The sequence below is a fragment of the Erinaceus europaeus genome, chromosome 18 (assembly GCF_950295315.1).
Source record: "Erinaceus europaeus chromosome 18, mEriEur2.1, whole genome shotgun sequence".
Classification (NCBI taxonomy): domain Eukaryota; kingdom Metazoa; phylum Chordata; class Mammalia; order Eulipotyphla; family Erinaceidae; genus Erinaceus; species Erinaceus europaeus.
Window position 1 is genome coordinate 4540780 of NC_080179.1, and position 27557 is coordinate 4568336.

At 43.0% G+C, this 27557-nt stretch overlaps 1 protein-coding gene across 2 annotated transcripts in view; it reads right to left on the reverse strand.

Moving 5' to 3' along the window:
• Window positions 1–27039, reverse strand: part of C18H2orf88 (chromosome 18 C2orf88 homolog) — a 53804-nt gene extending 26765 nt beyond the window's left edge. Inside the window, exon 1 of one of the 2 annotated variants that reach the window (XM_060177579.1) lies at window positions 26943–27039. The gene's annotated coding sequence lies outside the window, so the exon portion shown is untranslated. Of the gene's footprint in view, window positions 1–12833; window positions 12857–26942 lie in introns of those variants that run through there. The other variant, XM_060177580.1, reaches the window with a different exon arrangement.
• Window positions 27040–27557: the final 518 nt, after the last annotated feature.

A 27557-nucleotide genomic window follows, 5' to 3' on the forward strand; every position in this document is an offset into this window, starting at 1 on the left:
GTTCTTTGTCCTTCTTTTAAATAACTATCTTTTTTTTTTTTTTTAAATATATATATACTTGGGAGAGTCGGGCGGTAGTGCAGCGGGTTAAGCACACATGGTGCAAAGCATAAGGATCCTGGTTCAAGCCCCTGGAATACTTTATACTTTACTGGAAGTTGAGAACTTAAAAAATCTTGATGAAATCAAGTTTTAATAAAACTTTTTTTTTCTCCAGGGTTATCACTGGAGCTCAGTGTCTTCACTATGAATCCACTGCTCCTGGAGGCCATTTTCTTTTTAACTGGGTAGCACAGAAAGAAGTTGAGAGGGGAGTGGGACATAGAGAGGGAGAGAGAGAGCCACCTGCAGCCCTGCTTCACCACTCATGAAGCATCCCCCCTGCAGGTGTGTGTGGAGGCCAAACCCAGATCCTGTATGGGCCCTTGCTCTTAGTACTATGTGTGCTTAACTGGGTGTTGGGGAATGGGCCCACTGTCCCGGGAAGTCCAGGCTGTTGTTTCCATGAGGTCCGAATGGGTTGAACCCAGCTCTCCCTCTGGGTCGAGACAAGGGCAGGTTCCCCCAACCTCATGAACTAATGATGGATGGCTTCTCCGGAATGGGGGCTACCTTCCTGCACATGCCTCTCCTCTCCCCTTAAAACAAAGGCCATGAATTAACTGTACATTGTGTTTGGCCTAACTTGAAAAACCTCTGCAAACTCCTGTTACTCAATCCCCCTTCCTCCTGCCCTTGCCCAGAGGTACCTATAATTTACCCCCAGGCAACTATGCATTGTGATCAAACCTTGTAACTTTCTACTTGTGATCAAATAGTTTGCAGGTCAAAATGTGACTCTGCATTGTGTTGTTCTGTGCTTGGGTTAATGATGACCTCGACCTTCTCCCTGGGTAATGGGTATATGTACTTGCTTTCTCTTTCAATAAACGAGTTGCCCCACTGAGGCTATCCCAGAGCTGACTGCTTGTCTCACTGAGCACTTTACCCTCAGCATGAGAGCTACCCCAGGACTCCCAGGGGGCCACTCTGATTCTCGCCTCTGCTGGCCAGGGGGCCAGGGGACCTGGAGAGTCCAACCCGCCACTGGGTGTGCCACTCACTGCCTGGCCCCCTTGATAAAACTCTTTATGTTGGGTATGAGAATATATTAAGAATAAAAATGCTTGCTCTCAAGGAGTTTGAACTTACAGGAAAGATCAAAATTAAGCATGTGGCTACTTAGTAAAAGAATACTGAATTATACAATATATGCAATGGTTACTTAGTAAAAGAATACTGAGTTATACAATATATGCAATGGTTACTTAGTAAAAGAATACTGAGTTATACAATATATGCAATGCTATACTTGACCTTCTATTGTCTAGAAAGTCTTCTTAGAAGTGAGGAAAACCAATAAAACTCTGACCTATGACTAGGGACTAGTTGCTTAGATTACCCAGAGGGGAGGAGTCTTTTCAGGCACATTGAACAATAAGTGCCACGGTGTGTTTAGGTATTGTTATTATTATATGCAAAATTATATATAAAGTCCACTATCCAGATATCTTTACTCTAAAAGCTGGCACAAAATTGATTTACTTTTCTTATAAGATGAATTTCATACTCCTTAGTCTCAACACAACCTATCACAAATGACTTTGTCTAGCTCTCTATTTTTTTAAATATTTATGTATTCCCTTTTGTTGTCCTTGCTGTTTTATTGTTGTAGTTATTGTTTTTGATGTCACTGTTGTTGGATAGGACAGAGGGAAATGGAGAGAGGAGGGGAAGACAGAGAGGGGGAGAGAAAGACACCTGTAGACCTGCTTCACTGGGGGCTTGAACCAGGATCCGTACTCCGGTCCTTGCGCTTAACCCCACGTGCGCTTAATCCCCTGCGCTACCACCCAACTCCCTAGGTCTCTATTCTTTTTTTTTTTTAATATTTATTTTATTTATTTATTCCCTTTTGTTGCCCTTGTTGTTTTTTTATTGTAGCTATTATTGTTGTTGTCGTTGTTGGATAGGACAGAGAGAAATGGAGAGAGGAGGGGAAGACAGAGAGGAGGAGAGAAAGATAGACACCTGCAGACCTGCTTCACCGCCTGTGAAGTGACTCCCCTGCAGGTGGGGAGCCGGGGTTCAAACCGGGATCCTTATGCCGGTCCTTGTGCTTTGCGCCACCTGCGCTTAACCCGCTGCGCTACAGCCCGACTCCCCCTAGGTCTCTATTCTTATCTCTTACTACTCTGGAGATATACGTGGAAGGAACTAGAACAGAAGTTGAGATCATTGGAGTTTATGGGCATGTAAGATTTCACAGATAGAGTGATGCCCAATCTAGATGATCTCCAAGACGTCCCCTGAAATCCTGAGTGCCAGGAGTTGTGATGGGAGAGTTTTGGGAGAGCTGATGAAAAGCTGATGGCTAGCGCTTGGAGTAGAAACAAAAACTGAGGCCCCAGGTGCATTAGACTCAATAAATACAGAAGAGTAAGGTCTACGTGAATATTAACCGTGGGGGTATTAGGAAACAGTCAACAAGCATGAGGCCAAGTTATTTATTCTGTTCCTCGAAGCTTTCTGAGCATCTTTCTCCACCAATATGGCCTCTCTCCTGCCCACCAGCTTCTTCTGAAAACTCCTGATACACTGTTACTTAGCTGAATCTCATCTTGAGGTACAACCAGGGGCGAGACAATATATTGTGATCAGTAGTAAAAGGAGTAGAAACAACAGCAACTAGACTATGGATAAGATTTTTCAGAAGAGTTAAAAATTTTTGTTTCCAGGATATGTTTAAGGCCACATCATATGCTTCCAGAAGTAGGAGGTAAATCTGAATACAGGCCTAGACTATATAGGAATGTAGCAGAGTTCAGGCTAACAGGAATAGACATGCCTGATTTAAAAAAAAAAAAAAAAAGCTAACACATCTTCCTTCCATCATCATAATCTACTATACTCAAAAATCTGTATGCTTAGCTTCTATTCAGAGGAGAAGAATAATAGCATAAAATAACAGACTATTTAATACTGAGTTAAGAAAAACTATACCTTGTAACTGGAACCCAAATAATCCAAAAGAGTTATCCTATAAAATGTGTAGAAATAGGTTGTGGCTTCTTCAAGGCATTAACAGCTGGCTCCCTGCCACCATCTGCCTAGAAACAGTTGCTAAGCGGTGCTAGATTTGCTCACAAGTGCACTTTTCACCTGGTGATCTGTATTATGATAACATACATGCTACCTCCCAATCAATTTTTATCAATTTTTATGTTCCTGTTTCACAGTCAAGAGACTCTGGCAAGCCTTGGTGATGGCTAATCATTTCATGGGCACTGAGTTGTGCGAGTCTATTTCCTGGGCAAAATGATAAAGCTCTTTACCACCCAGATTGAGGATAGTATTTTAAAAAAATCTGAAAGCTGTATATTTCACTTGTTCTTAATTTCTTTCTTCCTTTCTCTCTCTCTCTCTTTTTCCTTTTTTTTTTTTTTTTTTTTTTTTGTTCTTAAGTTTTTTGAAGCTGGATATAAATGTCATCCAGGGACCATACAAATGGGATAATGGAACCAAGACTCATTTTTCTTTCTTACATTGATTCATGAAAAACCGATACTGCGTTTAATTTAAATTCATCTTAAATATTTAGTAGATGTCTTCTGAGAATTCATCACATACAAAGACAGCAAGGATGTCATCATTATAGACTCTAAGTTCTGCTTTTTGCCAATGATGTGCTCAATGAGAGAAGAATAAGATAGAAGGCTCTTAATGGAGATTTAATTTTTAAAATATTTTTCATTATCTTTATTTATTTTTGGATAGAGACAGCCGAAAATCGAGAGGGGAAGTGAAGAAAGCAAGTCAGAAAGAGAAAGAGAGAGAAAGAGAGAGGCACCAGCAGCCCTGTTCACCACTCGTGAAGCTTTCCCTTGGCAGGTGGGAACTGGGGGCTTGAACCCAGGTCCTTGTGCGCTGTGATGTGTGTGCTCAGCTGTGTGTGCCACCACCCGGTCCCCCTTAATAGACATCTTTATACTTCATGTGCTGATGCTTTTTATTGAATATGCGAGCATCGTCTGCACTTGAGACTTCCAGAACTATACATATCTTTTCCCCATAGCAGCTATGCTTCCATTTTTGCCAGAGCTATGACCTCATGTCCGGTTCTCCAGGTGTAATATGATGAAACTGTGACTGTCTCCTTCCGTATTCTTCACGCCTAATAACCACTAATCTTATTCCTGTTGTTGTTCTACTGAGCTACCCAGTCTCCTGATGTTTTCTTATATAAATGTACTATTTTTAATTAAAATAAAATCTCCCATATTCCTCACAAAGTTGACAACTTTTGCTTAAGTCTGGGAGAAAAAAGGATGCAGTCTTAGCCCCTCAACTGCCTGACATAACTTCAGCTGCTGTCATCCCATCTAGTTCTTAAAACTCCTGTCACTTTGTAGAAACAGATTTCTAATTTTTTTCTCTGTCTCTCTCCAAATATTTGTTACTGCTTCACAGGCTGTTTAATGTGAAACACCCAGAATCTTTTGTCTCTAATCATTTCTAAATTTAGTTAGCCCATCAAGCCACTTTACATTTCCAAGTCACGTACGTACTATTCCTAGCTCATCAAGCTCACGTCACTCACTATTATCTTCCAAAGGTCAGTTGGCTGACAGGGCCACGTGTTCTAGAACGCTAGTCACATGAGAATCCTAACTCTTAATACGGATCGACACTCGTATCGTGCTTATTCCCTACTAAACCCTAATCTAACTAGTTCCTAAGTATTAAATTCAATCATTAAAAACATCTTGAAAGGGGGGCTGGGTAGTGGTACACTGGTGTTGATCGCACATAGTACTAAGAGCAAGGACGCTCACAAGGATCCCGGTTCGAGTCCCCGGCTCCCCACCTGCAGCAGAGACGCTTCACAAATGGCAAAACAGGTCTGCAGATGTCTGTCTTTCTCTCTACCTCCTCCTCTCTCAATTTCTCTCTGTCTTACTCAGTTAAATGGAAACATTGCTTCCAGGAGCAGTGCATTTGCAGTGCCAGCCACCCTAGAGGCAAAAAAAAAAAAAAAAAAAAAGCCTTCATGAAATAGCTACTATTAAAATTTTTATGCTTCAAATTAGGTATTGGAAGCACGGAAAGACTGCATATATAAGTCCACACAGTTAGTGTTAAGACTTGGGAATCAGACACAGAAATATGAGTTCTAGCATCAATGCTTTAAACACTGACCCATGTTATAAATAAAATTAAAAACAAAACACTAGTCCTTATTCTAGGCTCCTTCCAGTTTAAAAGTTCTTAAGCCGGTCCATGCCCTTTGCACCCCAGGTAACAATAACACTGCGCCACCGCCGGCTCCCTTCAGTTTAAAAGTTCTTTACCTGCTAAGCCACCTCCCCCGCCATTCATCTTTCAGCTGAAGCAAAATGAAACAGGGAGAAACCCAGCACCATACTAGGCGTTCCATACAGCAGTGCTTCTCAACATTCAGTACGCTGAGACTTGCCCAGATTTATTAAGTGCTGATCTGAATTTTGTAGATACAGGAGGAAGACTGATAAGTCCACATTTTTAATAATTTCCATAGGCTACTGATTTTACGAGTTCATGTCCACATATTGAATAGCAAAACAACAACAGCAACAGAACTGGTAGCACAAGGGGGTAGTGACTGCATAATGACTATGCAAAGAGACTCATGCCTGAGGCTGCAAAGTCCTAGGTTCAACCCCCCCCACACACACACACACACAACCACCACCACCATCAGCCAGAGCTGAGGAGTGCTGTGGTGAAAGAAAGAAAGAAAGAAAGAAAGAAAGAAAGAAAGAAAGAAAGAAAGAAAGAAAGAAAGAAAGAAAGAAAGAAGGAAGAAGGAAGGAAGAAAGAAGGAAAGGAAAGGAGAAACAAGGAATGGTAGTGCAGAGAGGAACTCAGTTCTGACTGACTTCACTCAGTGTCATTCCAAATGCAATGCTAGCGGGTGAGGGGGGAAATATGCTGGGTAGTTTTTAGTGAAAAATGTATTTCTCTTCAAAAGCAGCTTCTTGCAGACCTGGAGTGGTGAACAGACCTTACGACGCTTGTTTTCCTTTGTGTTTTGATTGTTGTAGAATCACAAGAGCTTCTTTCTGCAAACCCTTCACATGTGGTATCATTTCAGACGTCCACAGTACGGGGCACACCCGAGCCTCAGCATCACAGACTCATGCCCACTTCTTTAAATCCTATTGACGTGTGACTGGGTGCTCAAGTGGGCACACGAGGTTGGCATTCGGAAGAGACTGGCGGGAACAGGCTTTCCGAGGTCCCAGGAGGCGAGACCATCAATAGCTGTGCATTCCTTCTGCCTTATTCTCTGGGAGAGCTCGCTGCAGCATCTGACTCAGGAAACAGGGAGCCTTTGTTGAATCCATTTTCCCCTTGATAAATGCGTATCTTTCCTAGATTGTTATTATTATTACTGCCTCCAAGACTATGGCTGAGGCTCTGTGCCTGCACTCAGAATCCACTGCTCCTGGCAGCCATCCCCTCCCCACCCTGCTGTTGTTGTTGGATAAGACAGAAACCCTTTCTCTCTTCCTCCCTATTCCCCCCACCACCCAATTTCTCTCTGTCCAGTCCAGCAAAGTGTAAAACAAAGGCCATCAGGAGTGGCAACCTTAGAGTAAAATAAATAAATAAAGATGAAATTCTGAGGTCCGGGAGACGGTGCAATGGCTGAACATGAGGCTCTCAAACATGAGGTCCCAAGGTCACCTGGCAGTGCATGTACCAGAGTCCGGTTCTATCTCCGTCTCTCTCTCTCTCCCACTCCTATCTTTCTCGTTAATAAATAAGATCTTTTAAAAATCAAATTCTTATTTATTTTATGTTTATGTAAGAGAACCATATCTGACATTACCATGTGGATTTCACATTAATAAAACTTAACATTAAATTGTAATCGCTAAAATCAGTAATAAGTCTAAGAGATAAAACTACATGAAACTATAGTATGCTGAGTATTCTTAATAAGTTAGAGAATAATGAGAATAATATTTAGAATCATGGCACATAAAATATTTATCTGGATAAAGAATAGCATGATCAGAATCCCTCCAGTAACAAAAATAAAAGCATATAAAGTTGACCCTAAAACTGAACAGACTAAGAAAGCAAATAAAATAAGTTAGTGTAACTAGCATCACAAGATAAACTACAGCCGTCTAATGAAGTTCCCATTTCCTCTTTGAAAAGGCTTAGGAACGGAAAGAAGTGAGCAGAAGCATCTGTCCAAGTAGACAATGCCATAAAACAAACAAACAAACAAACAACCACTCTAGGGAAAAAATGAGTCCTTCCTCCTCCCCTTCACATTAAGATCGGTCTTAACAATAAGGGCATAGCACACTTTTTATTTGATGAGTCCATTCTCACTTCACATTCACAGGTAACACCCGCCAAGTTGCCTAGCATGACTGGTCTAGTAACAAACTCACCACTAGGTTGCAGTCTTAGCTCAACTGCTTCTTTAAGAGCATCTACTCATTAGCATTTTACCCTCTGCATTGCTAAACATCAAGTTCTCCTTGGCAAGAATTGATACAAACAACAAACACTGCTCAAAAATTGTATTAGTGATTTCATACTTACAAAACTTTAAGACAAAAGGGTACAACTCCACACTGTCCTGCCACCAGAGGTCTGTGTCCCTATCTCCCCCACTGGAAGCTCCAGCAGTTTCCCCAAGTTTGCAGATATCGGTGAACTATTATTTCTGCAACTCTCTGTCAATCTGTGTATAGAGTGCCCCTTTTCTTCCCTGTGGTTCTCTTACTTCCCAAGTCACACCGACACCTCTTACTACATCCAAAAAAACATGCAGAAGAATGAAACTGAACCACTATATTTCACCAAACACAAAAGTAAATTCCAAATGGATCAAGGACTTGGATGTTAGACTAGAAACTATCAAATACTTAGAGGAAAATATTGGCAGAACGCTTTTCCATATAAATTTTAAAGGCATCTTCAATGATACAAATCCAATTACAAAGAAGACTAAGACAGAAATAAACCAATGGGACTACATCAAATTAAAAACTTTTGGGAGGCTGGGTGGTAGCGCAGCAGCTTAACACACATGGAGCAAAGCGCAAGGGCTGGAGTAAGGATCCTGGTTCAAGCCTCCTGGCTTCCCACCTACAGGGGGGGTCGCTTTACAGACAGTGAAGCAGGTCTTCAGGTGTCTATCTTTCTCTCTCCCTCTCTGTCTTTGCCTCCTCTCTTGATTTCTCTCTTTCCTACCCAACAACAACAACAGCTATAACAACTACAACAAGGGCAACAAAATGGGAAAAAAGGCCTCCAGGAACAGTGGATTTGTAGTGCAGGCACCGAGCCCCAGCAATAAACCTGGAGGCAAAATAAATAAATAAATTCTTTAAAAAGTCCCCCCCAAAAAATAATAAAAAATAAAAAAGTTTCTGCACAGTAACAGAAAACATTACTCAAAGAGACATCTTACAGAATGAGAGATCTTTACATGCCATACATCAGACAAGAGGCTAATAACCAAAAATAAAAAGAGCTCACTAAACTCAGCAACAACAAGAAAAAAAAAATGACCCCATCTAAAAATGGAAAAAGGATATGGACAGAATATTCTCCATAGAAGAGATCCAAAAGGGGAATTGGGTGGTAGCACAGCGGGTTAAGTACAGGTGGCGTAAAGCACAAGGACCGGAGTAAGGATCCCAGTTCGAGCCCCTGGCTCCCCATCTGCAGGGGAGTCGCTTCACAGGCGGTGAAGCAGGTCTGCAGGTGTCTGTCTTTCTCTCTCCCTCTCTGTCTTCCCCTCCTCTCTCTATTTCTCTCTGTTCTATCCAACAACTACAACATTAACAACAACAATAATAACTACAACAATAAAACAACAAGGGCAACAAAAGGGAATAAATAAATAAATTAAAAAAGAGAGATCCAAAAGACCAATAAACATATGAAAAAATGCTCCAAATCATTGTCAGAGAAATGCAAATAAAGACAACAATGAGATACCACTTCATTCCTGTAAGAATGTCACACATCAGAAAAGACACCAGCAACAAATGCTGAAGAGGTTGTGGGGACAAAGGACCCTCCTGCACTGCTGGTGGGAATGTAGGTTAGTCTAACCCCAGTGGAGAACCGTCTGGAGAACTCTCAGTAGGCTAGAAGTGGACCTGCCCTATGATCCTATAATTTCTTTCCTGGGAATATATTCCAAAGAACTAAGCACACCTATCCAAAAATATTCGTGTATACCTATGTTCATAGCAACACATTTTGTAATAACCAAAACCTGGAAGCAACCCGGGTGTCCAACAACAGTTGAGTGGCTGAGCAAGTTGTGGTCTAGATACACAATGGAACACTACTCAGCTAGTAAAAATGGTGACTTTGTGCTCGCTTTGGCAGTACATATACTAAAAATGGTGACTTCACCCACCCCATTTTGGATGGAGCTTGAATGAATCATGTGAAGTAAGAAAAGTTAGAAAGAGAAGGAAGAATATGGGACGATCTCACTCATAGACAGAAGTTGAAAAATAAGCACAGAAGGGGAAACACAAAGCAGAACTTGGACTGGAGTTGGTGGGTTGTACTAAAGGACTTTGGGGCGCATTGGATCGACCTTCCCGTGGTGCATCCCGTGAGTCCCCATTCATTGGGGAAACTGACGATCCTTCCTAGCCGACTGAATCCACATGGATCCCAGTCACTTTCAAAGCCAGCAACAAGCAGCTCCTGACAGCTTTCAACCTGATGCTGTTGACTGGCTACGGAAGAAGGGCAAATGCTGGAAGAAGAAGTAAAGGACTCAGCAGGGGGCGGGGGGAGTTCAGGTCCTGGCGCATGATGGCAGAGGAGAAGGATCTAGTGGGTGTTAAATGGAAATGTGAAAAACAGAAATGTTACACATGTACAAACTATTGTATTTCACTGTTGATTGTAAACCATTAATCTCCCAATAAAGAAAATTAAAAAAATGTCCATTATTACAGACAGAACTGTAGGTCCTGGTCAATAAAAACAAGCCCCCAAGTAGAGAGGTGTGTGTAATATGACACCTGAATATAGACAGACACCTGCAATGCTCCTCTTCCCAGCAGCCAGAAAGCAGTGGGTTATGCCAAGTGGTGGTGCACATGACAGAGAGTACATGTTTCCAGTCAAGAAAACCCAGCTTCTTTCTTTCTTTCTTTCTTTCTTTCTTTCTTTCTTTCTTTCTTTCTTTCTTTCTTTCTTTCTTTCTTTTCTTTCTTTTTCTGTTTTGTTGTCCTTGTTTATCATCATTGTTGTTATTACTGTTGTTGTTATTGCTGTGGTTGTTGTTGGATAGGACAGAGAGAAGTCAAGAGAGGAGGGGAAGACAGAGAGGGGGAGAGAAAGACAGACACCTGCAGACGTGCTTCACCGCCTGGGAAGCAAACCCCCTGCAGGTGGGGAGCCGGGGGCTCGAACCAGGATCCTTATGCTGGTCTGTGTGCTTTCCGCCATGTGCGCTTAACCTGCTGCGCTACCGCTCAGCTCCTGAGAACCCAGGTTCTAACCCCTAGTCCCCACCTGCAGGGGAAAGCTTCAGGGCAGGGGAACAGCACTACCGGTGTCTCTCTCCTCTCTCCTTGCTTACAGCTCTCTGTCTCTATAAGGTAAAGAAAGAGAAATAAAAGGAGAAAATCGTATATCATGCATAACAGTAATGGTTTATAAGTCCAACTACATAAATCAACTATTAATACATGAGAAAATATATTATGAAAATTCTTTTAAATTTAAACTCAATTTAATTCTCTGATTCTCAGGTCATATGTGTGAGTAATTTTACTACTTCCAGACCAAATTTTTGTTTTTTTGTCTTTCTTTCTTTATTTTTTTCGTTCAGGCATATATAGAGAAAGAGATAGGTCAACCACAGCACTGGACCTCCCCCCTGTTTATAGTTATTGGATTCCACGTCTGGGTAGGTGACCTGTCTTTCTGGCCTTATTAAAATTCTCTAAAGATCATAATAGGTTATAAAAATTTATTCAGTTCAACCATTAAACTCTGTGTGTCTTAACATTCATCATGAATTAAAATATTGAATAAACACTAATTCAAAAGAAAAAAATATTAAAGGTTACAAATAGAGCCTGAATAAGTGAATGAATATATCATATTAATAACTAGACTATTCATGCAGAAGTGAGAAGAACATAATCTATCCTGATAAGAAAGTATGAAACTTGAAAGTGTAGTGTTGAATGTATGAAGTCCTAGTTTCAAGAACTGGCATAAAAAAGAACATAAACAAACCAAGAGGACCCCTTTGTGGGGCCCCAAAAGACCTTGTCCTCCGTGTGGATCACCAATGACACAGACTGTGGCATTCTCTGAAGGGAGGCTGGATAATATATTCTACCTACCACCTGAGGAAGATGGGTCCTGAAATTGGGGCAGCCTGGAACGTTTCTACTCGTGACCACAGAATGTGAGCTCAGACCTCCAGGGATGCAGAGGTCACACAGGCTCCTGTGCTGAATATGGGCCCCAGATCACATCAATGGGCTTTATAGTCAACAATATTTATATACTTTTCCCATATTTGGGAGCTACTCTCTTCCTTGATCCAGCCTTCTAGTCCTTTTTCCAGTCATGACACCATCTCCCCAGACAATAACCAGGGTCCACCTGCATATTAGTTGTCAGGCTCAGGCAAAAACCAGTAAAGTCATGGACCCCTTGCAATAGACCTAAAATAGACCTACTAGCTATTTCCAAAACGGAGATCCCAAATCTTCACCTGCACTATTCCAGCCTTAAGGTTCATGATTAGTCAACAATTTTTTCTGCTTTATAGCTTGACTCTTTTTCAGTCACCAGGTTCCAGATGCTACCATGATGCCAACCTGACTTTCCTGGGTATAATCTCACCAATGAGTCCTGGAGCCCCGCTTTCCCAGAGCCCTGCCCCACTAGGGAAAGAGAGAGAGAGACAGGTTGGGAGTATGAATTGACCTGCCAACGCCCATGTTCAGGGGGGAAGCAATTACAGAAGCCAGACCTTCCACCTTCTGCTCCCCACAATGATCCTGGGTCCGTACTTCCGGAGGGATAAGGAAGAGGAAAGCTTTTAAGGGAGGGGATGGGATACGGAGTGCTGGTGGTAGCAGTTGTGTGGAATTGTGCCCCTCTTATCTTATGATCTTGGTGTTTCCATTTTATAAATAAAAATTATTTTTTAAAAAGACCAGAAATAAATAATATTGCATGAAAAATTAAAAAGAATTTATAGAAACATGTCTGCTATACTACTTATTTTTGAAGTACATACATGTGAGCATGCACACAAACACAGACTCACATTTCTGGAATGAACTCAATTTCTTGATGAGGGTGTGTTATGCTGCATATAAATATATTCTTTCTTCTTTCTTTCATTCATTTCTTTATTTGGGTCACCAGGGTTATCTCTGGGGCTTGGGGCTTGGTGCAGACACTGCTTCTGGTGGTCATCTTTTTTCCCCACTTTATTTGACAGGACAGAGAGAAATTGAGAGAAGAGAGGGAGATGGAGAAAGAAAGACACTTGTAGACTTGCTGCATGGCTCCTGAAGTGTCCCCTGCAGGTGAGGAGAAAGGGCTCGAACCTGGATCCTTGCACAGGTCCTTGCACTTAGTACTATGTGCACTTAACCACCGCTCGGCCCCCTCCATATATTCTATATTAAGAACAAACACTAAGGAACAGTGCCCTAAATGGTAACCTAGGCTAGCCCTGAAAGACTTAATCTCTTTAAATAGCTAGCTTAGTTTACCTAGGCTCAACAGAGACCATGCTGGCACACTCACTCAGTTAGAATGACAATAAAAATCCTCTAAACACATTTACAGTGTAATATCATCACTCCACATGGACTTGTGAACGCAGGATCACTTGATTCCTAATGGACACTGGGCACACCGAGGTCCAGTCTTCTACCTGAGATGGGGTGCTACTCAGCAACTTGATGGCCAGCAACGAGGTTCAGCCATGAGAAGGAATCTGGTTTCATTTCTAGGATGGAAAGAAACAAAGCAACAGATATATTCCAACTCAGGTTGTGTTGTATTTTGTTGGGGGTTTCAAAGCAGGCATTCAGATGAGCTAAGCAGGCCAGCTGGCGGGCTCTACTTATTCCTCAAGACGTTGCCAAGCTCTTTGCTGTACTCACACACCTATCGGACCTCCCCTGTTCTCTGTTCTCCTAGGGGCCTATCTGACCTGCTTGTAGTGCGAGATTAGGCTAGTGGCTTTCCAGGGTTTGATCAATTAGCTTTGGAAAGACAGCAGTCAAGAAGAAATGGTCCGGAGCGCTCTTTGAGCTCTGGAGTGCACTGGGAGTTAGCATCTGAGACGTAGCAGCAAGCCTGTGCCTCAGTTGGTGTGTCCACATTCTCTCTCTCTCTCTCTCTTTTTAATACTGGTTTAATAATGATTGACAAGATTGTAGGGTAAGAGGGGTACAATTTCACACAATTCCTATCACCAGAGTTCCATGTCTCAACCCCTCCACTGGAAGCTTCCCTATTCCTTATCTTGCTGGGAGTCTGGACCAAAGATCTTTATGGGGTACAGAATGTGGAAGGTCTAGCATCTGTAGTTGTTTCTCCATTGAACATGGGTGTTGGCAGTTTGATCCACACCTCCAGCCTGTCTCTTCCTTTCCCTACTGGGGAACGGTTCTGGGGAGGGGAGGCTCCAGGACACACTGGTGAGGGCATCTGCCCAGGGAAGTCAAGTAGGTGTCATGGTAGAATCTGAGACTTGGTGGCAGAGTATTGGAGCTGGAAGGGTGACATCCTAGGCTTGGCATCTCTCTGCCTCACATTCTTAGTCCCCTATGTAAGTGGGTTGTTGCCTTTTGTTAAAATAGTCCCTGGGGTCATGGCACAAGCCAATACCTTGAAGCTGCTGGTTTCTTCACAAGAAAATGTACAGTACTGCTTGGGGCCTCTGGAAAGGGGCAGATGCCACCATAGGCAACAGGAAGTTAAGAAAATACTTTTGTTGACAAACGTGAATGGGAACTATCTTCTTCTCACTGGGCCTGGTGATTCTTTAGGATTTGAGAAATGGAGGGAACTGTTCCTCGAAGGACTGAGTGGCCAAGTGGGGAAGCAACACCCCATAGGAGGATCCGCCAGGATTCTGGATATGAGACCTCACCCTACACAGAAGGGCTTTTGAGATGAGATGAATCCCTAACAAAGGGCAGCAGGAGGTGACAAGGGAAACAGGTCTTGGAATCATTGCTAGAAAAACAAACAAAGGAACAAAACCCTAGAATACAAGAGAAAGGCTAAGGGTGTTGCTGGCAATGTCATTCTGGTACTGCAGGTGAGTGTTATGTCCATAGACTAGGGAAACCACATGTCTGAGGCTGGGAGGCCACACGAGGAAGCTCGAGGTCCAGGGCTGGGTCTCAGCATCGCATCTGTCAGAGTGATGCTCTAGGACTCTCTCTCTCTCTTTTTTTTTTTAGATTTTAAAAAATATTTATTTCCTTTTTGTTGCCCCCTTTTATATTGTTGTTGTAGTTATTATTTCTGTTGGATAGGAGAGAGAGAAATGGAGAGAGGAGGGGAAGACAGAGAGGGGGAGAGACAGACAGACACCTGCAGACCTGCTTCACTGCCCTGCAGGTGAGGAGTCAGGGTTGAACTGGGATCCTTACTCCCTCCACCGGTTCTTGTGCTTTGCACCATGTGCGCTTAACCTGCTGCGCTAGCACCTGACTCTCTCTGTCTCTTTCTTAAAACCAACAAACACAAAACCCATACGTTCAAACCTATAGGACTTCTTCTTTATCACAAACTCCATCACCTCTAGTTTTCTGTCTTAATTTCAACTGATGCCTGGTTTTCCTGTATCTTACACTGCACCTATATTTTCCTTAATCTCTGGCATTCTAATATCTACAAATTAATTTTTTAGCACTCATCTGATGTTGCACATCTGGGTTACTTCCAGGTTCTCACTAATGCGATTTGAAAGGCAAGAGTATAATTATACCGCTCGGTCAAAACATGAAAGTATATACTATTAGCACAGTTTTTTTCCTTCATTTTTCCAACAGTATTATAAGTCAGAGGCTATGATGTGGTCAGAAATGAAGGTAGAAATAACACGTAAGACTTCTGAGTGTGACAGCTAGGCTTTGTGCTTCTCCAGTAGGAATTTGGAGAAGTGGCCTGGGGAGACAGCATCATGGCTATGTAAATGATTTCATGCCTGAGGCTCTGAGCTTCAGTCCAGGGCATCACTATGAATCAGCTGAGCAGTGCTCTGACACACACACACACACACACACACACACACACACACACACACACACAAAGGGATAAGGAGAAGGAATGTGGAAATTAAGGCAAATTTCCATTACAATGCATGCCACCCTGATGTACCACTTTGACTTTTCTTTGTTTATACTTTTTAGTTGAAAATATCTTATATCTTGAAATGATACTCATGAAATTATATTAAGAATCTTAAGAAATTCTGAAATGCAAAAAAAAAAAAAAAAATTCAGGAGGATGCATAGCTTCAGTGTTCTGTCACTCTTCTGTATTCTAGTTTCTTAACACCTCTCCCATTCTTCTCTGATAGACTACTCTTCCTAGATATTTCTAATAAGTTTTATACCCCAGAATGCCAATGTGAATGTGTTATTTAAGGACCATGGAAAGAATAGTTTATCATGCTAAAGCAAAGGAGCCTCATTGTCTAAGGACCTAAATTCAGTTCCTTGTTCTACTTCATGCCAGAGCTGGGCAGTACTAAATGCATCTTTAAACAAAAATCTTATTTAATAAAGAGCTCAGCAAACTTAGCACCAAAAAAGCAAATGACCCCATCCAAAAATGGGCAGAGGATATGAACAAAACATTCACCTCAGAGGAGATCCAAAAGGCTAACAAACATATGAAAAATCTTATTTAAGACTTTCCTTGGGGCTCTGGGATTGGCTATGTAGAGGTTGCTTACTGGATTTGAAAGCTAGAAGTTCCATTAGCCCAGAGTCAATTGCTGGCACCACTATATGCCAGAGATGAGCAGTGCTTTGGTCTTAAGTAAATAAATAAAAAATAAATAACTTTTCTTAAGGCCCAGAGAGAGTTCCTACGAGGTGGGGTACATGCTCTGCCCTGCATGCACCCCAGGTTCAAGACCTGACTCAAGCCCATGGCACTAGAGGAAATTCATAGACTGTGGTGTCTCTCCCCTTCCAATCTTTCTATCTGGAAAAAAAAAAAAAGTGACCTAGATTGGTGAAACTGAACATGCATGAATACCTCACTTTAAAACAAAACAAAAGCCTTTCCCTGGCTCCTCATCCCTAAATCCAGGAATTTCCATAATCTCTTTAACATTCGTCAAGAATCAAGAACAAAACCCAGTCAATTGTAGAAATTAGCAGGATATGTATACATTTATGTGTGTGTGTGTGTGTATGAATTTATTTGTAATAGTGAATTTAGTACTGTCATATAACTGGCAGTGTGCACATCTTTGTCCTTTTCAGCTGGCCTTCTGTAAGATCTCAGACAATTTTTTTTTGAGAGCAGAAACTACATGACCAGAAATATCGTGGCAAATATACTGGGTTATCAGCAGAGAGTCAACTTTGTTAACCTGCCTGGAGGAGACAGCAGAGTGGTTATGCAAATAATTTCAAGCCTGAGGCTCTGTGCTCCCAGGTTTAATCCCAACATTGCTATAAATCAGTGCTCTGGCAAAAAAAAAAAAAAAAAAAAAAAAAAGCCCTTTATCTACAAAATGCAGGAATTAAGCTTTGAGTTTTAGTAAAATTTACTAGTCTTTAGGGTCCAGTTCAGACAGAATCTACTTTTGATGTTGCAAAATTTGATTTGATCTGTTCTGTTGCATCCCCTGATACTGTCCAGTTGAGTTTCTTTGCACAGAAACTCCTAAATGCTACTGGATGATGATTCAACCATGCTTCCAAAACTGTGTCCTAGCCTTGCTTTCTGAGCCACCTACACCTGACTCTGTGTGACTCCACTCTTTCAGCAACACACTTCTGGAACAAGCAGTACTCGGGCTGGTGAAGGATGAGGCTGGACGGCATCCTGAAATCAAGTAGACTCCTCTAGACAGCTTACACCGACTGGCAGACCAGCCCGGCCCCATGGTTCTCAACCTAAAATAAGACTCATCTCACTCGCTTCTCCAGCTTGAAGTCTCTGACCAGGGACAGGCAAATCAACAAGAAGACAAAGAAGCAAACAGAAAAACAATAACTTGCATGAAATCCTGATTTAAATCATTGCTCATTTTATGCCAGATGTGCCGTTAGACACTTGCCATATATTTTTTAACAATTTAATTTCCTTAACAACACAGTGACGTCTGCGCTGTGCTTCTCATTTCACAGGTGAAAACATGGTCTCAGAGAAATCCGGTGACTGTCAAAGACCCTAACTAGTAAATGACAGGATCAACTGGAATCCAAGTCAGCTGGAGTGTTTTTTCTAACATATCACCTGGCCGCTCACATCTTACATACCAGATAGTAAATATATAGTATGGAATTATAGAAGTGGGAGTCGGGCGGTAGCGCAGTAAGCGCAGGTGGCGCAAAGTGCAAGTTCCAGCGGAAGGATCCGGGTTCAAGCCCCGAGTTCCCCACCTGCAGGAGAGTCGCTTCACAGGCGGTGAAGCAGGTCTGCAGGTGTCTGTCTTTCTCTCCCCCTCTCTGTCCTCCCCTCCTTTCTCTATTTCTCTCTGTCCTATCCAACAACGATGACACCAATAACAACAATAACTACAACAATAAAACAACAAGGGCAACAAAAAGGGAAATTGAATAAATAAGTATTAAAAAATTTTTAAAAAGAAAATATAGAAGCATAATAGTATAGACATTTCAGCAAAACGAAAACTGTTCCAGACAAATATGGCCTTCTGTTCAGTACACCTAGAGGTGGCCGGCACAGTTGCCAAAGATCAGTTAGCAGTCTCGAATTTCAACTCTTCCCTCTCCAGCTTATATTCCTTACTGGCAGAATAGTTGGGTCTAGGAATAGAATCTCCTTAGTTGGGTGAATTTAAGCTGTTCCTCAGTGATGGTCACCACTTAACATTACCACAACAAAAAAAACATACCTCTTGAGTTGCAAGACAATTGTTTATCCTAAGTCCTGGTGAGAAAAACACATTTTCGGCAATGATTAGTCCCCTTTTTTTCCCTTCGAGACAGAGGCAGTGAGTACTGTTATTTAAAAGTATAATGTTAAGCAAGCCATGTTTCTTTGATATTTAGGATGGCTGATGCTGACTGCAGTAGTTCAGCTGAGCTGCAATTAGGGTTTGCACAGACAAGAGTCCACCAGGAGGGCCAGGTGGTGGTACACCTGGTTAGGCACACACATTACAGTGTACAAGGACCCAGGTTCAAGCCCCTGGTCCCTACCTGCAGGGGGGGGGAGCTTCAGGTGTGGTGAAGCAGGGCTGCAGGTGTCTCGCTGTCTCTCTCCCTCTCTGTCTCTCTCTACCCTCTTGATTTCTGGCTGTTTCTATCCAATAAATAAAGATAATTTAAATTTTTTTTAAATAATATATATATATAAAGAGTTCGCCAGGTTCCGAGAGATAAAGACTGTCTTATTATAGCCAAACTCAAAATTTCTAGGAGTGCAGAATAGACACAATAGAGAGCTTGCAGAATTTAAAATGACCAGCGTTCAAGAAATAGCAGAGACAACAACAAGGAAGTCAGCAAGGAAAAACAGATACAGACAAAGAATTCAGATCACGATGCGCACATAAGCCAGGGTCGGGTGGTGACCTATGACCAGGTTGAGGTCATACATCACCATGTGCAAGGACTCGGGTTCAAACCTCCAGCCCCCCACCTTCAAGGATGGAAGCTTCAGGTGTGGTGAAGCAGGGCTGCAGGTGTTTCTCTTACTCTACAACTCTGTCTTTCCATCCCCTCTCAGTTTATTTCTGACCTCTCAAATTAAATAAATGTTTTAAAAAATGTTACACAGCAATTAAAACTCATTGAAAACAGATACTCAGGGGATCTCGGTTTGAGCACCCAGCTCCCCACCTGCAGGGGAGTCACTTCACAAGTGGTGAAGCAGGTCTGCAGGTGTCTGTCTTTCTCTCCCCCTCTGTCTTCCCCTCCTCTCTGTCCTAGCCAACAACAATAGCAATAACAACAATGACAATAACAGCAACAACAAGGGCAATAAAATGGGGGGGGGGAATGGCATCCAGGAGCAGTGGATTCATACTGCAGGTACTGAGCCCCAGCAATAACCCTAGAGGCAAAAAAAATAATAATAATGCATAATCCCAGGCAGGGGAGATGGCATAATGGTTATGCAAAGAGACGTTCAAAAGAGGCTTCAAAGTCTCAGGTTCAATCCCCCACACCACCATAAACCAGAGATGAGCACTGCTCTGGCAAAAAAGAGAAAGAAAGAGAGAGAGAGAGAGAGAGAGAAAGAAAGAAAAGAAAATTGCATATTGCCACATGAAGGTTCGGTGGCTCCAGCAATAGGAAGGTGCACGTCTTAGGGTATACAGTCTAGTAGCTCAGTAAAGCTGAACGTATTTTATGAGGTTGAGAGAGAATGTATTTACAGTATATAAGCTGGACACCTCAGGTGTCTGTGGATATTAAGCCCTCAGGAAGTATGCCAGAGGCACAGAATGCCAGTTGATATGAGCACGATAGCACAGTCACACGCTGGTCTGACAGATTCTTCGTTTGCCTCCTATGTGCCTCCTGGCCGAGAAACATCTTTGGCCAGTTGAGTGTTTATCTTGTCATACAACATGGATATTGCAATTAAGTCCCATTGTTTTTCTTCTGATTCTTCTTCTTTTTTTTAAGAGAGAAATCAAGAGAGGAGGGGAAGACAGAGAGAGGGAGAGAAAGATAGACACCTGCAGACCTGCTTCACCGCCTGTGAAGTGACTTCCCTACAGGTGGGGAGCCGGGGCCTCGAACTGACATCCTTATGCCGGTCCTTGTGCTTTACACACACACACACACACACACACACACACACACACACACACACCACATACGCACACACGATAACTGACAAATAGTGAGCACCTGGTAAACATTAAGCCCGCATTAAGACGATCTGTGCCTTTGCATCTCCGTATCTGGTAGCAGAACCATCCCACCTGTGTGCTTCCTGTGAGACAGATGTCACCAGATGCCCACACCCTTCCGCACTTGGTAGTCACAAGCAGCTGAAAGAACAGCAGCTATTGAGTCTCAGTCTGTATTGTTACTGAAGATGCTGGCAACATTCAGATTCCAGGGCCCGGATGGTGGCTCACTGGCTTGAGTGCACATGTTATCATACACAGAGACCCGGGTTCAAGCCCTCCGTCCCCACCTGTAGGGGGCTTCACGGGTGGAGCAGTGCTGCACTCTCTGTCTCCCATTTTCATCCTTGTTTTGGTCCCTAGTCCATAAACGAATAAAATTGAGAGAGGGGGAGACAGAGAGGGAAAGATAGCGAGAGAGACACCTGCAGCCCTGCTTCACCACTCTGGATGCTTTCCCCCTGCTGGTGGGGACCAGGGACTTGAACCTGGGTCCGTGCACACTGTAATGTATACGCTCAGGCTCCAAAGTCCAAGTTTCAATCCCCCGCATTGCCGTAAGCCAGAGCTGAGCAGTTCCATGGCTTAAAAAAAAAAAAAAAAAAAGAAAAAGAAAAACGTGTAATGTGTGCACTTAACCAGGTGCACCACCACCTGGCCCCTCTTCAGTGATTCTTGCATTTGTATTTTTTGTCATTCATTCCAGTCCTTACTCACCCACTGATCAAGCACTTAGGTCTGGCAAGTATGTGTTTCCAGGATATCGGTTAGATGCTAGAGGGACAAAGATGAAGAAGAAAAATTCTTTCACTGTGAAAGAATTCAGCTCAATGGGATGAACAGATTTGCAAAGACAAAGCCCAGTGCAAAGACAAAGCCAGGGCCAGGAGAGAAACCAGTCTGAAGCCTGCTGGTGTTGCAAAGGCAGGAACAGCATGAAACCATTACTGGCAGGGCCCAGGTGAGATTAGAGACCATGAATTTGCAAAGTCAACTCACTCTCTGACTAGGGGGAAAAGAGGGGGGGGGGGAGAGAAACTGTATCTAATCCAGGTAAGAAAGCTAGAGGGCGAGTGTGAATTAGGCGTTACCGTTTAAGAAGTCATTCTGGAAGTCGGGCGGTAGTGCAGTGGGTTAAGAGCATGCGGCGCAAAGCGCAAGGACCAGAGTAAGGATCCCGGTTCGAGCCCCGGCTCCCCACCTGCAGGGGAGTCGCTTCACAGGTGGTGAAGCAGGTCTGCAGGTGTCTATCTTTCTCTCCCTCTCTCTGTCTTCCCCTCCTCTCTCCATTTCTCTCTGCCCTATCCAACAATGATGACATCAGTGATAACAATAACTACAGCAATAATAAAAAACAAGGGCAACAAAAGGGAAAATAAATAAATAAATATTAAAAATTTTTTTAAAAAAGAAGTCATTCTGGAAGTCAGGCGGTAGCGCAGCAGGTAAAGTCCTGGTGGCACAAAGCTCAAGGACTGGCGTAAGGATCCCGGTTCGAGCCCCCAGCTCCTCACCTGCAGGGGAGTCGCTTCACAGGTGGTGAAGCAGGTCTGCAGGTGTCTGTCTTTCTCTCCCCCTCTCTGTCTTCCCCTCCTCTCTCCATTTCTCTCTGTCCTATCCAACAACAACAATAAAACAACAACAAAAGGGAATAAGTAAAATAAATAAATAAAATTTAAAAAAGAAGTCATTCAGCCAAATAAGTAAGATGTTCACATAGCTTACTATGTAAACTGGGCAGAGAAGGACTAAAGACACAATTCATAATTAATTCCAGGCAGCAGGTGTCAACTGGTACGACCCCAGGCTGTGTGTGCATTGGCTCTGTCAATAAGCCACGGACCAGACGCTGGGCTAGGCAGTGAGGACACCGTGGAAGACAAGGCAGAAATAGTGCCTGTCATCATGAAGTCACGCGTCACACAACAATGACAAGCACTGACCAGGAAATTAGAACTGTGGTGAGTGTTGCTAAAAAGATCGGAGAAGGAGTGACAGGAGTTAATGACGGAGGAAATCATTTTTGCTGAGACTGCAAAAGGTGAGTAGGCATCTGAAGGTAAAGCAGTGAGGTCCGAGTGTCCAGGCAGCGGGAAGGAAGCTCTTGAATCAAGACCTTGGGAGAGGGAAGAATACTCTATCCGAGTCCTCAATTCTAACAGATGTTATTTGTTTCCAAATCTTTATGACCTTTATTATTATTATTTTTTTTTTGCTGCTGTTGTTCTGCCTTGATGTTTCTCTGTTTCTTCCTTCCTCCCCTGCAGGTGGGGAGCCGGGGGCTCAAACCAGGATGACGATCAGAGTTGCGGCTGACAGAGAAATGGAAAGAGGAGAAGAAAGTGGAGAAGAAAGCCCTTGAAACTCAGATGAGCGCAATGACAAGGGAAAGAGATGAAAGGAGAATCTTAGGGGCTGGGCAGTGGTGCATCTGGTTGAGTGCACATGTTACAATGCACAGGGACCTGGGTTCAAGCCCCTAGTTCACACCTGTAAGGGGAAAGCTCACAAGTGGGGAAGCAGGGCTGCAAATGTCTCTCTCTACCTCCTTCTTCCTTCTCAAGTCTATATCCAATAAGAAATAAATAAATAAGTAAAGTGTTTTTAAAAAGAAAGGTGAATCTTAAAGAAGAGTAGGACATTGCCCTGGGTAGATAAATTAGTGTCCAGGCAAACGTATTTGAGAATAAAGAAATAATATTATTTGGGCAGTAGGGATCCCACTAGATTCTGTGGGAACAAGGACAATTACTCAAAACATTTTTTCGGGAGCCAGGTGGTGGCACAGCAGGTTAAGCGCACATGGTACAAAGCGCAAGGACCGGAGGAAGGATCCCAGTTCGAGCCTCCGGCTCCCCACCTGCAGAGGGGTCGCTTCACAAGTGGTGAAGCAGGGCTGCAGGTGTCTTTCTCTCCCCCTTTCTGTCTTCCCCTCCTCGCTCCATTTCTCTCTGTCCTATCTAACAACAATAATAATGACAACAATGATAAACAACAAGGACAACAAAAGGGGGAAAAAGTAGCCTCTAGGAGCAGTGGATTTGTAGTGCAGGCATCAAATCCCAACAATAACCTTGGAGGCAAAAAACAAACAAAGACATTTTTGTTTTGTTTTGTTTTGTTTTTACAGAGCACTGTTCAGCTCTGGCTTATGGTGGTATTGGTGACTGGACTAGGGACTGTTGGTGCCTCGAGTGTGGAAGCCTCGAGCGTGGAAGTCATGCTATCACCCTTCCCTAAAAAAGTCTTTTTTTTAAAAGTAATTTTTCATCCTTGCTTCTCTCTGAGTGAGGTTAAAAATGGTTTTTGTTTGTTTGCTTTTGCCTCCAGGGTTATCGCTGGGCTCGGTCAGTGCCTATACTACGAATCCACTACTCCTGGCACCCATTTATTTAATTTAATTAACTAACTTATTTTTGATAGGACAGAGAGAAATTGAGAGAGGAGGGGAAGATAGATAGATAGACAGACAGACAGACAGACAGACAGACAGGTAAGAGAAAGAGAGGGAGAGAGAGGCCTGCAGACCTGCTTCACCGCTTGTGAAGCGGCTCCCCTGCAGGTGGGAACCTGTGAGTGGGTTAGGTCACATGGTGAGATGTAAATGAGAGTGTAGGTGGCATTAAAGTCCCTGCCCCGCTGACCTCAAAATGCAGAAATGTAAATGTAATTACAGGGATGCTGAGGAGGCGGGGAGGAGAGTAATAGAGTGATGAGGTATAAAAACACATGAGTGGCCATGGTTGACTGTGGAGATGTAAGGCAAATGCACATCTCGCTTTGGAAGCTAGAACGCCTCTTTTAGATCCCTGATTTTTAACCCATTTTAGACTTCTACATTTGAATTAAGTCAATACACTTGTGGCAATACGTCACAGCAGGAATAGGAAACCAGAATGCAAAACATAAAGACAAAGCTTCAAAAACTGGAAAGATGGGAGTCAGGTGGTAGCGCAGCAGGTTAAGCGCACGTGGCCCGAAGCGCAAGGACCGGCATAAGGATCCCGGTTCGAGCCCCCGGCTCCCCACCTGCAGGGGCGTCGCTTCACAAGCGGTGAAGCAGGTCTGCAGGTGTCTGTCTTTCTCTCCCCTTCTCTGTCTCCCTTCCTCTCTCCATTTCTCTCTATCCTAACAACGATGACATCAATAACAACTACAATAATAACTACAACAATAAAAACAACAAGGGCAAAAAAAAGGGAATAAATAAATATTAATTGGAAAGAGGCAATGGTAAGCAGTGTTGGCGCAGAAACAATAATAACACGGGAAATGCTATCAGCAGAGGAAAGAAAAAAGGTGCAGTACTCCGTTCTCTTGAGTTTACAAGCAAGCAACCTACTCTCTGAATCAAGGTTTAGTGCCGAGAGCTAGCAAGACCCTTCAGGAGAAGGGCAATGTGTCAGGTCAGGAAGGCAATTCAGCCCTCACAAAGCATTCATTATAGTTTGGTCAGTAGCATTCTGTCCTTCCTCTTCTTTCCTTTGTATTTGCTGTCCCCAGACTGACTTTTTTCAGATCACCTGACAGAAGACAGAGAGACAGAGGGAGAAAGGGAAAGATATCCCAGCAGTTCCCTCCAGTCTGTTAGGGGCCTCACTTAAACCTGGGTCTCACACATGGCAAAGCAGCCCCACCGTCCAGATGAGCTATTTGACCATCCCTACTCTTTTTTTTCCCCTGTGCTTCTCCCTATAACATTCCCTTGCTATGGAACATTACAATGTGTCAACTTGACCAGCTTGAACTAAATTTCAGGCGCCACCAGAGAAAAGCATGTGGGAAATGTAGAGGAGACAGCGAAACAGTAGTCCTGCTGTAGCCCCTTCTTCTGGGCTCTCCTTGTGATGGGCATTCAGCCTCAGCTGAAACCAATTTGCTCTCCCGGGACCCCTCCTGTGAGGTCTCAGACCCCTGAGCCAGGTGTGGATGCTTCGTTCCTTGAAGAAAAACATCAGCTCTTGTTCACTCACACCATCAGTGTCAAAAACAAGACAGAATGCTGGTTTCAGTGCATTATGGGGACTCCTCCTCCAGCTGTGGGTTCTAGCTGGTTTTTTCTCTCTCTTACACCATATTCATCTGTCCCTCTACACTGGCTGCCTTGTGCCAACATCATATAGAAAGATGACAACTCTACAGAAATTCTTTAAGGTTGATATAGTATCAGATAATGTGTGCATAGGCACAGCCTAGTCTTTGAACTTTTGAGTTTCTTTTTTTTTTTTAATATTTTATTTATTTCTTCCCTTTTGTTGCCCTTGTTTTATTGCTGTAGTTATTATTATTGTTGTTATTGATGTCATTGTTGCTGGATAGGACAGAAAGAAATGGAGAGAGGAGGGGAAGACAGAGAGAGGGAGAGAAAGACAGACACCTGCAGACCTGCTTCACCACCTGTGAAGCGACTCCCCTGCAGGTGGGGAGCCGGGGGCTCGAACCGGGATCCTTACACCAGTCCTTGTGCTTTGTGTCAGGTGCACTTAACCCGCTGCGCTACCGCCCGACTCCCTTGAGTTTCTATCTTATTCGTACCTTATATTACAAAAATTATTTTCATTTTCTATGATCTGTAGAAATGATATCTAGTGCTTCTCCTGGATTATTATCCTAGTCATTCATTCTCTTAAATTATTCTTTAGTTTCTTTGAATACTATTTGTTCTTGAAGAAACAGAACTCGAGTGACTCACACTCAGATAAAGTGGCAATTTGCATTATTATTGAGAGATGTCTATAAAATGTCTCTCTCTCCCCACCTTTGCCTTAACGCTCTCCCAAAAGGCTTGAGAGGATCATTCAAAATACGTAACTCAGATACAATGCCAACACAGAATCAGCAATTCATGAATAAATTATAAGTAGTGACAGAAGGCAATCCGATGTGTGTGAGTCAGTTCAATAGATTTTGGGGGGAGGCAAGAAAACATCCTGTAATTAATCCTCTGATTGCTGTAAAATATGATTCAAAGTAAAAGCTGAAGTAATCCTGAAAATGCATCCAGACACTCAGAACTTTTATCCTCTATTTCCTAGTAAACTGAGCTTGGGCTGTCTGGCAAAGAGTGATCGACCTGGAAACTAAACCACGTTTTCATTCCACAGCTCTGTGACTTTGAACAAGCGACTGAACACTTCAGATGCTCAGTTTTCTTATGTACAAGACGGCAGTAATGCTACCAGTCTCATAAGATTGCTGAGACCAGAAAGAGTATAGAAACACTGGGCACATATGATGCCCTCAGAGAACCCACCTCTTCTCATCAAACGCCTCAAACACACACATTTCCCCTTGGTAAATATCTTTAAAAATATTGCTCCAAACACCATATCCTAGAAAAGTGCCCACAAATATGTGTGTATACTTTCTGACTGCAAAAGCCCACATACCTTTACTTTTTAGATACAAGATTCACATTCACCAAGTCTTTTTCTTTCTCTTTTTTTAATTTTTAAAATATTTATTTATTTCCTTTTGTTGTCCCTTGTTATTTTATTGTTGTAGTTATTATTGTTGTTGATGTTGTCGTTGTTGGATAGGACAGAGAGAAATGGAGAGAGGAGGGGAAGACAGAGAGGGGGAAAGAAAGACAGACACCTGCAGACCTGCTTCACCACCTGCAAAGCGACTCCCCTGCAGGTGGGGAGCCGGGGTCTCAAACTGGGATCCTTATGCTGGTCCTTGCGCTTTGCTCTGCCTGCGTTTAACCTGCTGTGCTACCGCCCGACTCCCACCAAGTCTTTTTCTATAGCATCAGAAGTCAAGTTAAAGCCATATAGAAACTCACCAAGTTCATGGCTGAGAGAAGGTGGAAACTCTTGGCAGGAGCATTCAGTTGTCAGAGAAAGGAAGGCCACAGTTCTTAACCAGAGAGCTGAAACTTCAGTATCTGCACTAAGGACTCAGTCACATGACAGGAAAGGCAAGAGCAGGCCCCTCCGGCCCAGTTTGAAGGTTCCTGGGTGAGTAGATTGGTTGGTGTCTCCTCTCACAGCCTCTAATCACTTCCCCATCTGCCTGTGAAGGCTTCCACAGGCAGACTATCAAGTTAGGAAATTCCCGATGTGAAAATACACAGACAGCTGTTTGGAATCTATAGATGACATAAACAGCTGCACATAGGGTCAAATTTGACTTTGATAGTATAAGAATCTCTCCCTGAAACACCGAGTGAAAATGAAGAGATAGCATAAATAAAACGACTCCAGAATGAAGTCAAACTGTGAAGAAACGAGGACAGTAAAAGAAGAACATTAGTCTGCTGCAGGCAGTAGCTCAGATGAATGGAATTCTATTTTCCCCTGTTTTTGCTACATGGTATCTAGCATTGTTTACCTTCATCTTCTCCTTCCCCTCCCCCTCCTCCTCTTCCTCCTCCTCCTCCTCCTCCTTCTACTCCTTT